This window comes from Sciurus vulgaris (assembly GCF_902686455.1).
Source record: "Sciurus vulgaris genome assembly, chromosome: 13".
NCBI lineage: Eukaryota > Metazoa > Chordata > Mammalia > Rodentia > Sciuridae > Sciurus > Sciurus vulgaris.
The window spans coordinates 48,195,570-48,209,613 of record NC_136474.1 but is presented as its reverse complement, the minus strand read 5'-3'; the positions used below and the strand labels follow the sequence as shown (position 1 = coordinate 48,209,613).

At 33.9% G+C, this 14,044-nt stretch overlaps 1 protein-coding gene across 12 annotated transcripts in view; it reads right to left on the bottom strand.

Moving 5' to 3' along the window:
* Window positions 1-14,044, bottom strand: part of GREB1L (GREB1 like retinoic acid receptor coactivator) — a 255,134-nt gene that overhangs the window by 124,769 nt on the left and 116,321 nt on the right. For 9 of the 12 annotated variants that reach the window (XM_079108273.1, XM_079108276.1, XM_079108272.1 and 6 more), the window contains exon 2: window positions 5,371-5,479. The exons of 1 other annotated variant lie outside the window; for it this stretch is intronic. The gene's annotated coding sequence lies outside the window, so the exon portion shown is untranslated. Of the gene's footprint in view, window positions 1-5,370; window positions 5,480-7,593; window positions 7,872-9,455; window positions 9,481-14,044 lie in introns of those variants that run through there. 2 more of the 12 variants (XM_079108279.1, XM_079108278.1) reach the window with 2 other exon arrangements.

Below are 14,044 nucleotides of genomic sequence, written 5' to 3'. Positions count from 1 at the left end.
ATTTGACTTTGTGTAAGAAAATAATTTGCTATTGCATTACTGATTGTATATTCTTTCTTTATTAATAATATTCACTGGATAGGGGTTGGGGCTGCCGCTCAGTGGTAGAGCACATGCTTAGCATATGCAAGACCTTGGGTTCAATTCTCAGATCCGCCCCCATCCCCACACCAAATTCAGAAGTGAGTGATAACGTGTGACTCCTGGACAAATAAAGCAAATGCAATTCTAGGAAGTTCTCATTGATTCTATAATCTGAAATTATAAACAAATGCTCATTCACAGTTCTCTCTCTTTTATGCTCTCTTAGCATCTCATTTATTTATTATTTAGTTTTGGTGCTGGAGATTGAACCTGGTGGCCTTGCACATGCTAAGCACTCGCCTTACCACTAAGCAACACCCTAGCCTCATTTATTCATTTAAATTAACATTTGTCACTCAATTATTTATATTGTGGGCCCTACCTAGTATTTTTCTAAACTCCATTGTTAGATTATGAATTTGGGAGGGCAAATATTTTGTTTAAAACAAAATATTGGTTTTATTTATTTATTTTTTGCAGTACTGGGGATTGAACCCAAGGCCTTGTGCTTGCAAGGCAAGCACTCTACCAACTGAGCTATATCCCTAGCCCAAAAATATTGGTTTTAAATTGAGCCAGATGAGGGAGCACATACCCATAATACCAGCTACTTGGGAGGTTGAGGCAGGAGAATTGCAAATTCAAGGGCAGCCTAGGCAACTTAATGAAGCCATCTCAAAATAAAAATTTTTTAAATGGGCTGGAAGTGCAGCTCAGTGGTAAGAGCACTCGTTTGAGGCCTGGGTTCAATCTCCAGACTGTCAAAGGCAGGAAGGGAAGGAACTGAGTTTTTAAAAAAATGAATAGATTGAGCTTTTGTGTCTTATCCAATTATACATTAAAGAGGTCCAAAGAGACCAAGTACATTCTGAAAAAAGCACAAAGCTAACCATGTATTCAAAACTAGTATTTTATTTCACTTTTATTCACCCTTCTTGCTAGAAATCTCTAGAAAATGCAAACAGATTAAAATAATTTTTCAACTTCTTTTAATAGTTCTGTAAACTTGAATGGGGACCAATCCATTTTGATAGCTTCTGAAGCCAAAAATACTTTATATACTGAAGTCAAAACCCAGTCCTAGTAACATAATTCTAAAATTTACCATTTTTAGTAATACTTTCTGATACACAATGTGTTATTGTAGAAATAATTACTGTGATATGCCAACTAATTTCATAATAATTATTGAAAACTATCATAATTAAAAATGAAATGCAATGCCATTTTTCCTTTATAACAAAGAGTTGCATGTTACTACTGGAAATCTTTATTTTCTTCCTTGAAATGCCAGAGATTCTTCTGTAAAATAAACACATCTTGTCAAGACTCTCTGGAACTAGCATAATTACCAGAGGCAATCCCTGAGTAAGATCAAAGAAACAAAACAATAATAGGCAACGTGTGACCTCTACCATGTCACCAGAGACCAATTTTTCAACAGGGAGAAGAGTCAATAATCCAGAACAGAAAACATTAAATAAGGAGAAATGCTTCCAAAGTGTGGCTCACCACATCCATCAAGGTTGCTGCAGAGAGAATTTAGAGTTGCTGTGGTTTCAGAGAACAAACTTCTGGGGATTTATCACAACAATCATTAAAATCTGCATAAAACACCAGAGGCAAAAACTAATTTCCCAAATGCAGAGTAGAATTTTGAAAGATATTACTACAATAATTTTCTCAATTTCGACTGATATTTTAAAATTATAGTGAAAAAGGCATCGATAACTACATTTTTTATAGAACACACCTAATTTCTCTAACTAGCCATATTTAATTTTCCTGTGATTGTTTGGAAAGTGGGCTATAATTAGTATTAATGCCTCAACGACTTCTACAGGGATTTTTGGTTTGTATTGTATTCGGTTTTTGGTGGATCACTAAATCCGAAACAGTCCCATTTGTAATGCACGTAGATGACTGAGAATTATAAGTGTGAAGAAGGGTAAACTCAAGAATGACACTCAGTAATCACAGTAAAATAGAAATACATTTAAAATTGACTTTTAAAAAGCATCGCACATTCTGGGCTGGGGTTGTAGCTCGTGGCAGAGCCCTTGCCTCTCGTGTGAGGCACTGGATTCGATCCTCAGCACCACACAAATAAATAAAATAAAGGTATTGTGTCCATCTACAACTGAAAAAAAAAATAAAAAGCATTGCATATTCAATTGTGCTTTAAAATGGCAAAATCCAACAATTTATCTAGGGTACTACCACATAACAACTGTTTTCTTTCAAATCAGATGAGTTTGGACCTTTACAAATTATATCTGAATTTTTTAACTTGTGAAACATGATCTGCTGTAATTCAGAGGGTCCTAGAAGAGGGAGATGTAGCTTAAAAGAAAAAGAGCTGGAAATTCAAAGCAACTGTAAACACTATTTTCTTATATGGATTTGTCGCTACTCCCCCTTTTTCTTTCCATTCTGTCATCTGCCCGTCTGTTCATCTTTTTGTCTTATTAACATTGCTAATTGTATCTGTCAGTTTCACCACAATTTCAGTGCTGCTTAAAACAGCTGTGGGGTTTTCTCTAGGCAATTATCAGTCACTACACTTAGGTTTCTAAATTAGTTGTTGAAAGGTGCTTTAATCTTGAGAAAATAGCACACTGTGTGCTAAGCCTCACATTTATGTGTGTGTCCCTTTTCACAGAAGTAATTATTTTAAATGGAATGAAAAAAATCACAGACATTATTAATAAGTATATTAATTGTAACTGTAATGCTAATTTATAAATTAGAAAATGTTTAACAAAGCCTATTGTATGCTCTTCATCATTTTATCTTTTTTCCTTACTATACATTTTGTCATATATGCTTTCTTTCTATATATGCATATGTACATATACGTAATGTATAAATTGAAGTATCAAAATACTGCCAAATCCCTCTATCAGTCTCCTTTCACTATCCATTTGCCAGGTGGCTAACACCTTTCAAAGGTATCCACAATCATATAAGTGGTCTCCTGAGGTCATGGGCTGTGACAAACAAAACTTTCACAACTTGTATAATTTTCCCCCTTCACCATTTCCTTTCAAAGAGAAAAATTCTGTATTATATTGCTTTTTACCTGCCATGGTGCTGGGATTGAACTCAGGGCTTCTCATATGTTGCTAGGCAAATACTCTACCACTGAGCTCCATCCCCAGACCTATATTACTTTACTTATTTTCTATTCTTGACTCTGACATTGATTTTCTTTTACAAAATGTATGAGAAACACATTGTGTGAGAAACACAAATTTAAGGTTAGTCATCAGCTGATACCCCCCCATATATCAATTATCCGCAACTAAATGTAAAAATCCATAAGCCAGGTTGGGGTTGTGGCTCAGTGGTAGAGCGCTCGCCTAGCATGTGTGAGGTACTGGGTTCAATTCTCAGCACCACCTATAAATAAATAAAATAAAGGTCCATCGACAACTAAAAAAAATATATAAATACATATAAATCCAGAAGCCAGGGTTGGGGTTGGGGATAGGTAGCTCAGTAGTAAGAGCACTTGCCTAGCAGGGGTTCAATCCCCAGAACCACCAAAGAAAATTTTTAAAAGATTTGGAAGCCAGAAACATTATACTTCGTGTGCCATTTATTTCCTTTATAAATTAAATTTAAAGAAAACTTTTTAGAGTTAACACATTTTGGAATTTTTAAAGGTTTCATAATAACCCGTATATGGGTAAGATCAAAAGTATGTAGAATTATTTTTAAATTAATGTAAACTCATTCCTTACTCTCACCCCCACTTTATGCTCCTGGGAAAGAAAAAGGTGATATTTCAACAGTGCAAAATTGTTCACTGAGACAGAAACATTAAAATGATAAACATTTTGGAAAGTACACTTCAAACCCACACTGTTCTTTCAGTCCTATATTGACTCTTATAGTCATTGCCAACATTTGGTAAAGATTATCCTTCCATTAGACAAAAGCGAGCATTCCTTAGATAAATCAGGAGTTTTTGCCATGAGACTCATAAAACCTTTTCACAACACAGATTTTCAAGAGAATCCTTTAAGGTTTTAGGAGGCTGCTCCTTTTACTAAGTAACAAAATACACCCCATGGTGTCTCACTGACCCCACTCAGCTGTCCTTTGACCTCGTCAATTGTTGGAGCCTAACTCCAGGGCCCACAGAATTTGCCTCCCATATCAAAAAGGCTAATGTTGCTTCCTCCCAGCACCTGGTGAAACAAAATGCAACAGTTCTCTCTCTCTCGCCTCCTCCTCTCCCTCTCTGACCATTTTCCAGATGTTCCAGGCCCAAATGTTAAGCCAACACGAGGTTTCAGTATCTGCATGGTCACCATGAAGGAACAAACAGGGACCAGGCTGAAGTGGCAATGACCCTCTTGTTCTTTTTGGCCTCAAAAGGATACAACAGGTCATAAAAGAGGAAAAGATCTTTGGCCTCTCTTGGAAATGCCAGGCTATTTAAGCACATTGTAACTTCCAAAAGGAGAGAGACCATCTTGGATTATGTCCCTCATGATAGAGAAGAGTTACCTAAAAGAGTAACCCTATATTCTCAAACCCAAGCAAGCTTTTGATTTTCTCTGACAGAAGAAGAAGAAAAAAAGCAGTATCTTTTTCTCCTTTTCTAAATTAAAAGTCTTATACAATTCCATATACATCATAACTGACAAATATACTGATATTCCTTCTTCCTAAATTCCAGTAAAAAACTCTTAAAGAGTCTATAACATACATCTCAGAATAGTGTTATATGAGACAAATATAAAGTATATGTAGTTATTGGAAACAGTTTGGGTTTTTCTACAGTAGCCCAAATCTAGAAGTTCCTCTCATTAGAAAATCTGAAAGATAAAATCACAACAAAAGGGAGTAAAAAACTGAATTCTTGGGCTGGGATTATGACTCAGTGGCAGATTACTCACTTAGCACTCGTGAGGTCCTGGGTTCAATCCTCAACACCGCATAAAATAAATAAATAAATAAATAAAATAAAGGTTTGTGTTCATCTACAACTAAAAAAATAAAAACCTGAATTCTTATTTTCTTAATTTAGGCATACAGGGAATATAGAGGTTGTTGTAGGGGGAAAAAAGCATTGCTCACTAAGTTTTGTTGGGGGAGTAGAGAGGGAGAGAAGGGGAAAGGCAAACACTATGGAGAGAAAGTAGAAGTTCATAGAAATATCTGCTTAACCAGTTTAAGGACCAAACAAATTAGCTTTATATAAATTCTAAATACACCTTCCTAAGACAAATTTGATCTTGAAAGATTGGGGGAACATAATTAAATGTACAATACCTTGGTTTGTTTATTAACATTTTTGAATCACATTCATGATTAAGTTGGGCGTCAACACTTCCAGGGAGCTTGTTGCCTAGAATACAACTTGCTAAGGTCTTTTCTGAACCTGTGAAAACATAAAAAAAATAAAAATATATACATACAAATAGTTTACAAATGCTTATATTCTATAATTACCTATAATTCTATAAAAATAACAATTAGAAATTAATGATTATCAAACTCTTATACAACTCCATATACATCATAACTGGCAAATTCACAGATAATTCCTTCTTCCTAAATACTCAACAAATAATCCCTCCTGATTATATGAACTTGAAAGTATTTTCTGTTGTTCTTAAGATTCTGCCCCCACTGAATGTAAGTTAGATAAGTCTATCTAGTCTGTATTTTTGGCAGGCATTTACCATAATGGTAAAAGCCCACAGAATATTTTAATTTTAATTTAGAAACCAGTATAAGGCAATTTTCTTATTCTAAGGAGTTTGAGTGCTTTATAATCCCTGACACCTGGTCAAAATTAATCTACTCAACTGTCAAAAATGTGAAACATAACATCAACACAAATTATTTTTCTTTTTGAAATTAGTGGTTTAATTTCCAAGAAGAAAGCCTGTAAAAAGGAAAAGACCTACTGTTTCCTACCCTCTTGAGCATTGTATTCTTAGAAGATATTAATTACAATTACATATAGTTGGTTGAGAACTAGTGTGCCTATTATTCTCTTCACTAAGTAAATTATGGTCCATATAAACTATTGCATGGAAAATTTGGGAAATATAGTTGTAAAGGATGAAGTGAAAAAAAAAAACGATCTCATTGATTTTTGTACATAATTTAGAAGCATTTCTAGTCCTTTGTTTCTGTGTCTAAAAAGGAAACAAAGATTTTCTAAGCAGTACTAATTTCAATGTGAATATTTCTAGCACTTAAAATACTTAAAGAAATGTTACCTTATGTTTTCTAAAGAAATGGTATTTGTTTTACTTTCCATTATGCCAACTTGAAAGAGAAAAGAATCATTTAAAATTCTGAAATAAAAACCTTTATCTTACCTCCCTTACTGTCAGAAGAATGTCTTCATGCAAAAGAATAATTAAAAATGCAGAACCTAGATTTTCAAATTCACAAACTCCCCCCACCCCCCCACACACAAATAGACATCTTTTCTGAGTCAGGAGCCTTGCTACCTACAGCCGAACCCAAGATTACCCCATATGGTCAACAAGGTCAAACTGCATTACTGCCAATGAAAACTATATGACTCCACAAGGACCTTAATGATTTTTTTTTTTTTAAAGGTCAGTAATCCAATTCCAATAGCTTTGGAGTCTAAAATTGCTAATTTTTGGCCACGTGCTGCACACTTCACCTGCTAGTAATGACATTTTTGTATTTTCTTCTAATTACACCCAAAGCTAAGACCTTTGGCCCTCGGCCACAGACCCCTATTCAGGCTGCACACATTCTCTTAAACGACCTGATCCTTTGTTGTCACTCTTACTCTTTCATCTATTATTTACACCCATAGAGAAGGAAGATACTCTACCATTTGTATAGCTTAAGGCTTCTAATCATCTTAATTTCTTTGCCTTTCAACCTATGGCTTTTTCATGGACAATGCCAAAAGTTTGACAAAATCATTTTTTTTTAAATTACATCATCCTCTTTCCCCTTTCTTACTCCCTAGTCAACCTCCTTTCCTGTTCCTTGTCATATACAGAAAGGGACTTTGTATTGGCCAGCATACAAATTTTGACCTTCACCAACAAAATGAATGCAATACAAATCTCCAATTTGTTCTGATCAGTAACAATTATATTTCTTTCTTTGATCAAAGAGTCCATTAAATGAAAATTGGAAGTTACTTGAAATAATTTAAAATCTGCCCCTTGCCTTCTTCAAGCATAAGCATAGAATTTTCAGGATTCCCCAAATACCGAAAGGCATTCAGAAAACAGTAAACATGTTAGTTATATGGCCAAACTTTTCAAACATTTAATATCTACAATTCTTCAGTTGATTAGAAAAGAAAACCAAAGTCTAAAGGTTCAATTTTAATCTAATTTAAAGAATATTTTCAAAGACAAACTAACCCACAGCAAAATCCTCATCCAAAACATTCTCTACCATTATTATTTCCCAACACTTTTCCCCAGACTTAAAAAAAAAAAAAGTCCAAACCATTTTGCAAATCTGAAGCACCGAATCGTTTACCATGATGCAGATGTCCTTCTCAGATCACGATAGCCACCAAAAGATTCTGATTCCCAAGATGTTATAAATAGATATCTGATCCATCTTTGCTCTCTTCCTCTATTGCTCAGCTTACTCTTGATTTCTAACAGTGTTTCCTTGTTGTCTGTCCTCTCTGCAGACCCTGAAACCCCTTGTCTTTTCTTATTTTCACCATTTGCTTCAACCAGCAGTTCACTGGAGACCCATCCATCTTGTAATGCCTAAAGTGACAGATGCTCTCAGGAATGACCACACTGCTGAGTGAACAAAAGATAACATCACCTCCAGGAACTCCAGAGAGAAATACAACTGCAACCTTAAGACAGGAGCTGACTTGACAGACATTGGACCATAAACCTCTTCTAAGCGAGAAAGAAAACAATTGCCACACACACAAAAAAAATCTGACACAATCAAAGGCAGAAAAGAGTGATTATATGTGGATTGCCTTTTCACTCTGTAACTCACTTTCCCCCCATCAATGCTTTTATATTGGGGCAATTCACTTGCCAAGAGGCAAGAAAAGTTCTTGGGAAAAGAAGTCGCTCTCAAGTATATTCTTTTATTCAATGATATTCAAAGTGAAATTCATTTACATGTGTGTTTCAGGAAATCTAAGACTTCGATTCAGCATTCTTAAACCTGACCCTTCTTGTTTGCATAAAGCAATATCTGGACTCAGACATGCTGACTCAATGCTACTGCAATGAAAGACACATGCATGCTTTGCAAATTAAATACACGTTAGAAATTAAAAAGCAACGTGTAACACAATGTCAACAATATGTGTAGCTCATTAAAAAAACAAAAAAACCTCACTATTCACCTTTCATTCATCAGGCAACCTCCAACTTGGGTTAAAAAGACAGTTAACAAGAGGATTCTGGGAAGGGCAGATCTCTCTTCTAACAAAGGGAAGGTCATATGAACATCTCCCAGTCACAAACTAATGACAGGGAAGCTGTAGATGGAGGGGACTCTGCCTCATGCCATCTAGGGTTTTGTGTTTTGTTGTTTAAAGCATCTTATTTAAACTCATCACATAGCAGTAGGAAATAAATAGTACTCTAATATTCAGATATCGAAAAGGGAAAATTCTGAAGAACACAAAAGCAAAAACCAACCTGGAGGTCAATTAAAAACATTGTGTGATCAATGTCAATTATGGAGATTAACAATTGCTTTTACAATAGACCTCAAGTGATACAGAAGAAAACCTGTATTGCAGGGAAATATGTTATCATTCTCAAAAAGGGCACACAATGCAAATATACATGTATGTTATACTCAAAGAGCCAGAATTCTCAAGAAAAGTTCCATCAACAATATTTCTAAGAAGTATGAGCATTTACAATGGCAATTGTTTAGTAAAAATATTTTCATTAAGTTTTGCACACAAAACCTTTAAATTTGTACACAATTGTTTTTCTTTGGAATCAGACTCCTTCCCCTTCCTCCCCCTTAAAAATATGTATGTATATATAACATTTAAAAGACATTTTATCTATTGTGTTTGAATTATTTGGGGTGGGTAAAATAAAATTTTCCAACTTGATAAGTCATCATATCCCTTATTTAAATTTTTTATGTCTCTCCTATTTCCTCAAACACTTCAGTGTATCTCTGCAAATGACGTAGTACAGTATTTCTCATAATTTTGTTTTTAAACTTGATTTATTTTGTACACATAGAATGGCATATGAAAAATTAAATGAATATGTACAATTATATAACTCAATGGAAAAAGATTAAATTACAGAATGCTCATTGTTTTGTAAAAGATTTGTTCTTGATATGGACTTAGTTTTTAACTAGAAGACTTTCTTTTAACACATACTAACCTAAAGTAGTCTGTCAAAAACTTGATTCAAAAGTATCACTCTGTTCAACATTCTCGACACTTTGGCATTATACAAGAGAGAGACATGACCTTGAAATGACAGCTCCATTGCAGAAGGTTTAAAAAAAAAAAAAAAATCAAAAACAAAAAACACAAACAAACAAACAAACAACCAATTATCTACTGTTAAACACAATAGGATCAATATGCATGCAGGAAAAGTATACCCCTGTGGAAAGTTCTTATTGCCTGACTGATCAAAAACAAAACTTTTCTTTTTTAAGGGCCCTTTCCAGATCACAGTCAGTGCCAGAAATCCGCACAGGAAAAAAATCCATCAAAATGAAACCCTAAAAGGGTTTACCCTTCACCATCCTATTTGCACTTCAAAACCCTGTTAGTCCTTCATTTAAACCCTAGGGCTGAACCATTTCAATAATAAGAGAGGTGGCCAGCAGTGATTTATCTCCCATTTGGCTTCTGGACAGAGCTGTAATGTCTAGAAAGCTTCCCCTCCCTGACTCAAACCCTCCCCCAAGCCTCTACCTTCAGTTGCGCAGCCTGGGATCTGAAATACCTTACAATTAGAATCAAGAACGGTCTGTAACTCAAGATTTGGGCACATTTTCTTGGCAATGATTTCACAACATGGAATGCTGCTGAGTAATCAGAACATTGCAAACACCATGTTAAACTGTAGGTGCTTTTTGTTATAAGTTGGGGCAGAAAAGGAACTTCCTAACTATAGCTCTGTTTTCTCACATATGTTAATTGTTATCAGAACTTCTTAAAATTTTCCCAGTTTATACCTTGATATCCTTTGTTTGAACCATATCAGTCAATTCCTGCAGTGTGGCATTCATCTAAATTTAAATCCTTGCACTATAAAATGTTTTAACAAATCCAAAAAAGTAGAGTTTTCACAGGTCACAGACTCCTGGGTCAAAAAGACCTAAAGTCAGATATCAGACCATTATGATTTAACTGATTTATTCTACCCTTGTTATCAAATATGTACTATAACTGTCACCCCACATACAGTTTTCCTCTAGTCAAATAGTGATCAATGTTAATAGTTATTTAGATTAGGTCCCAAAATTTATCACATGTTAAATATAGTGAAGTTATTTCTTAAAAATAGAGGATATCTTGTTACTAGGTGTGACTGATCTATTTCACAATTATGTTCACTTGCTTCCTAGAGAAGAGTATAAAAAGCGCATGCATTCTTTTTCCTATCTGTTCATGTTTTCTGTTTTATTTAAATGAGAGTTCATTTTTCTAATTTATTTGGTAAGTTCCATCTGAATGTCATATTAATAACCTGACCAAATGATTCCTAAAGTGATCACAATTGTACAACTTGAAAATTTTCAAGTTATTTCACTAACTTCACAAATTTAGAGACTCCAAAGATAAGTGTATTTCATTTACTCCTAAGAGCAATTAACAAAATCTTAAGAATAAGAAAAATAAGTATATGACTTATAATTAAAAATATAAAAAGTGCAAATTTTTTGTCAATTGACAATAATTATTTGAAGTCATTTATCAGTTAAAAATACATTTCTTTCATTAAAAAAATCCATCACATTCTTATACCTCGTGAGCAAATATTTTTCATTTTCAGAGATTCAAATACCACAAACTCTAGAAAAACCAATCCTTTTAGCAAATGACTATTGCATGCTATCAGATCAATGGTTTATATATGAGATGACATAAAGATTCAAACTATATAAATTAAACTAGGAAAAATAAGCAAAGGAAAACCTAAGGGACATGAATTTTTGTATCACTGATGTGTACTCTGGCATTGATAACATTCAGAAAAATAAATTTCTTACCCTATCACAGGACATTTAAAAAAACTGCCTTCCTCAGAGAATCAACAAAGTAATTGATCCATTACAGAGGAAATATTCAATCTTCGTTAAATATTTATTCACTGCAATAGACTGTTAGTTGCTATTTAGACCCCCTCAAAGAAGAAATAGTTCCTGTCTGGTTGGAATCATGTCTTGGAAGAATTGAATGGAGATGAAGCAGGTCCTCAAGTCATGACACTATACTTCAAAATTATGAAAAACTGATGTGCTATAAAATGTGTATTACTATTTTGAAATCTGATAACAAAGAAAGTGATACCTAAGGGAATATTAACTTTCACAAGATTTGACTGGGTGTGCAATTTGATTTCCTATTAATGTAGCACAATAAACTTGGCACACTCAAGACGTACAGTTTCCAACTCTGCTACTCGACCAAGTTGCCTATATTTTCTGGGTCTCAATTTCTTTATCCATAAAATGAGGAGGGGATTAAAAATAATACATTCTTAGATTAAAAATAATATGGTGGTCTCTGCAGATAACATGATCTTATGTATAGAAAACCCTAGGACTCCACCAAAACAATTTTATAATAAATTCAGCAAAGTTAATATAAAGAATACAATTGACACTAAAAAATCAGTAGCATTTCTATATACTAACATAAATTATCAAAAAGAAATGAATAAATCACCCCACAAATGTTAGCAACAAAATAAAATGAAATATTTAGGATAAAATGAACCAATAAAATGAAAGATACTGGGGCTGAGGTTGTGGCTCAGTGATAGAGCACTAGCCTAGCATGTGTGAGGCACTGGGTTCTATTCTCAGCACTGCATGTAAATAAATAAAATAAAGGCCCATTGACTAATAAAAAATATTTAAAAGAAGAAATAAATCTATGCATTTACCATCAATTGATTCTTAAGAAAGATTTCAAGAATGCACAATAGAGAAAGGACAGTTCTTCAATACATAGTGCTGAAAAAATTGGATATCCACATGCGAAAAAATAAAATAAAATTAGACTTTTATTTCACACCACATACAAAAATCAACTCAAAATGGGTTAAAAACTTAAATGTATGATCTGAAGAAACAGAGGAAACAGAGATGAAAAAATTCCCAGACAATGGCCTGGGCAATGGTTTTTATGGACATGACTCCAAAAGCAGAGATGGACAAATGGAATTATATCAAATTAAAACACATTTGCATAGCAAATAAACCAACAGTGAAAATAAAAACTAAAGAATGGGGAAAATATTTGAAAACCATACATTTAATAAGGAATTAACCCAAAATATATGAAGATCTCAAAAAAAAAAAAAAAAAAGAATAGCAAGAAAACTACCTAACTAAAAAATGGGCAAAGAAATTGAATAGACATTTCTTAAAAGAAGACATACAAATGGCCAACAGGTATATGAAATGCTCCTCATCACTAATCACCAGGGAAATGCAAATTAAAACCACATGAGATACCATCTCACATCTATTATCAAAAGATGAAAGATATCAAGCGTTGAGAGGATGTGAGAAAGGGAACCCTTGTATACTGCTGGTAGGACAGTAAACTAACACAATCGTTTATAGGAAACAGTATGCAGGTTCCTCAAAAAATTCAAATTAGAACTACCATATGATCCAGCCAGTCCTATTAGTGGTTATCAGTATCTTCCTTAGCCATAGTTCCACTTTTTGCAGTTTCAGTTACCCACTGTCAACCTGAGTTTGAAAATATTAAATTTTCCTATTAAATGGAAATTTCCCCAAATAATTCATAAGATTTAAAATAGCTTTTATTACAGTATATTGCTATTATTGTTCTATTTTATTTTTAGGAATCGTTAAGTACTTACTGTGCATAATGTACAAATTGAACTTTTTCACTGGTTTGTATGTATAAGAAAAACAGATGATCCTCAACTTGTGATGGTCTGACTTACAATTTTTAAACTTTATAATGGTATGAAAGCAATACACATGGTAGAAACTGTATTTGGAATTTTGATCTTTTCCCAAGATGTAATACAATACTCTTTTGAGATGCTGAGCACAGCCAATCAGCTACAGTTTCCAGTAAGCCATGCCATCACGGGGCAAATAACCAACACTCTACAGTATACGGTGTGAATGAGCTATGATGTTTGGTGTACTAAAGGCATTTCAATTTATAGTATTTTCAACTTATAATGGGTTTATTGAGCTGTAACTACATTATAGGTTGAGGAGAAATTATATAGAGTCCAGAACTATTTGCAGTTTCAGGTATTCATTGGGAGTCTTGGAGTATACACCCTGTGGATAAGAAGAGACTACTATATATCCAAAGAAAATGATTTTAGTATCTTGAAGAGATATCTGTACTCCTATGTTTGTTTCAGCACTATTCCCAATAGCAAGATGTGGAATTACATAAATGTTCATCAGTGGATAAATGGATAAAGAAAATATGTTATATAAACACAATGTGCTTTTAAAAAGAAGGAAACTCTGTCTTTGGGATAACATGAATGAAACTGGAGGACATTAAGTGAAACAGCCAGGTCCAGAAAGACAAATGCTACATCATCTTACATGCATGTGAAATCTAAAAAAAGAAATCATACTCATAGAAACAAAGAGTAGAATGGTGGTTAGCAGGGACTGGATTGTGAGAGTAGGAACTGGGAGATGCTGGTCAAAAAAATGCAAGATTTCAGTTAGGAGGAATAAGTTCAAGAGATTTATTGGATAACATGGTGAGTATACG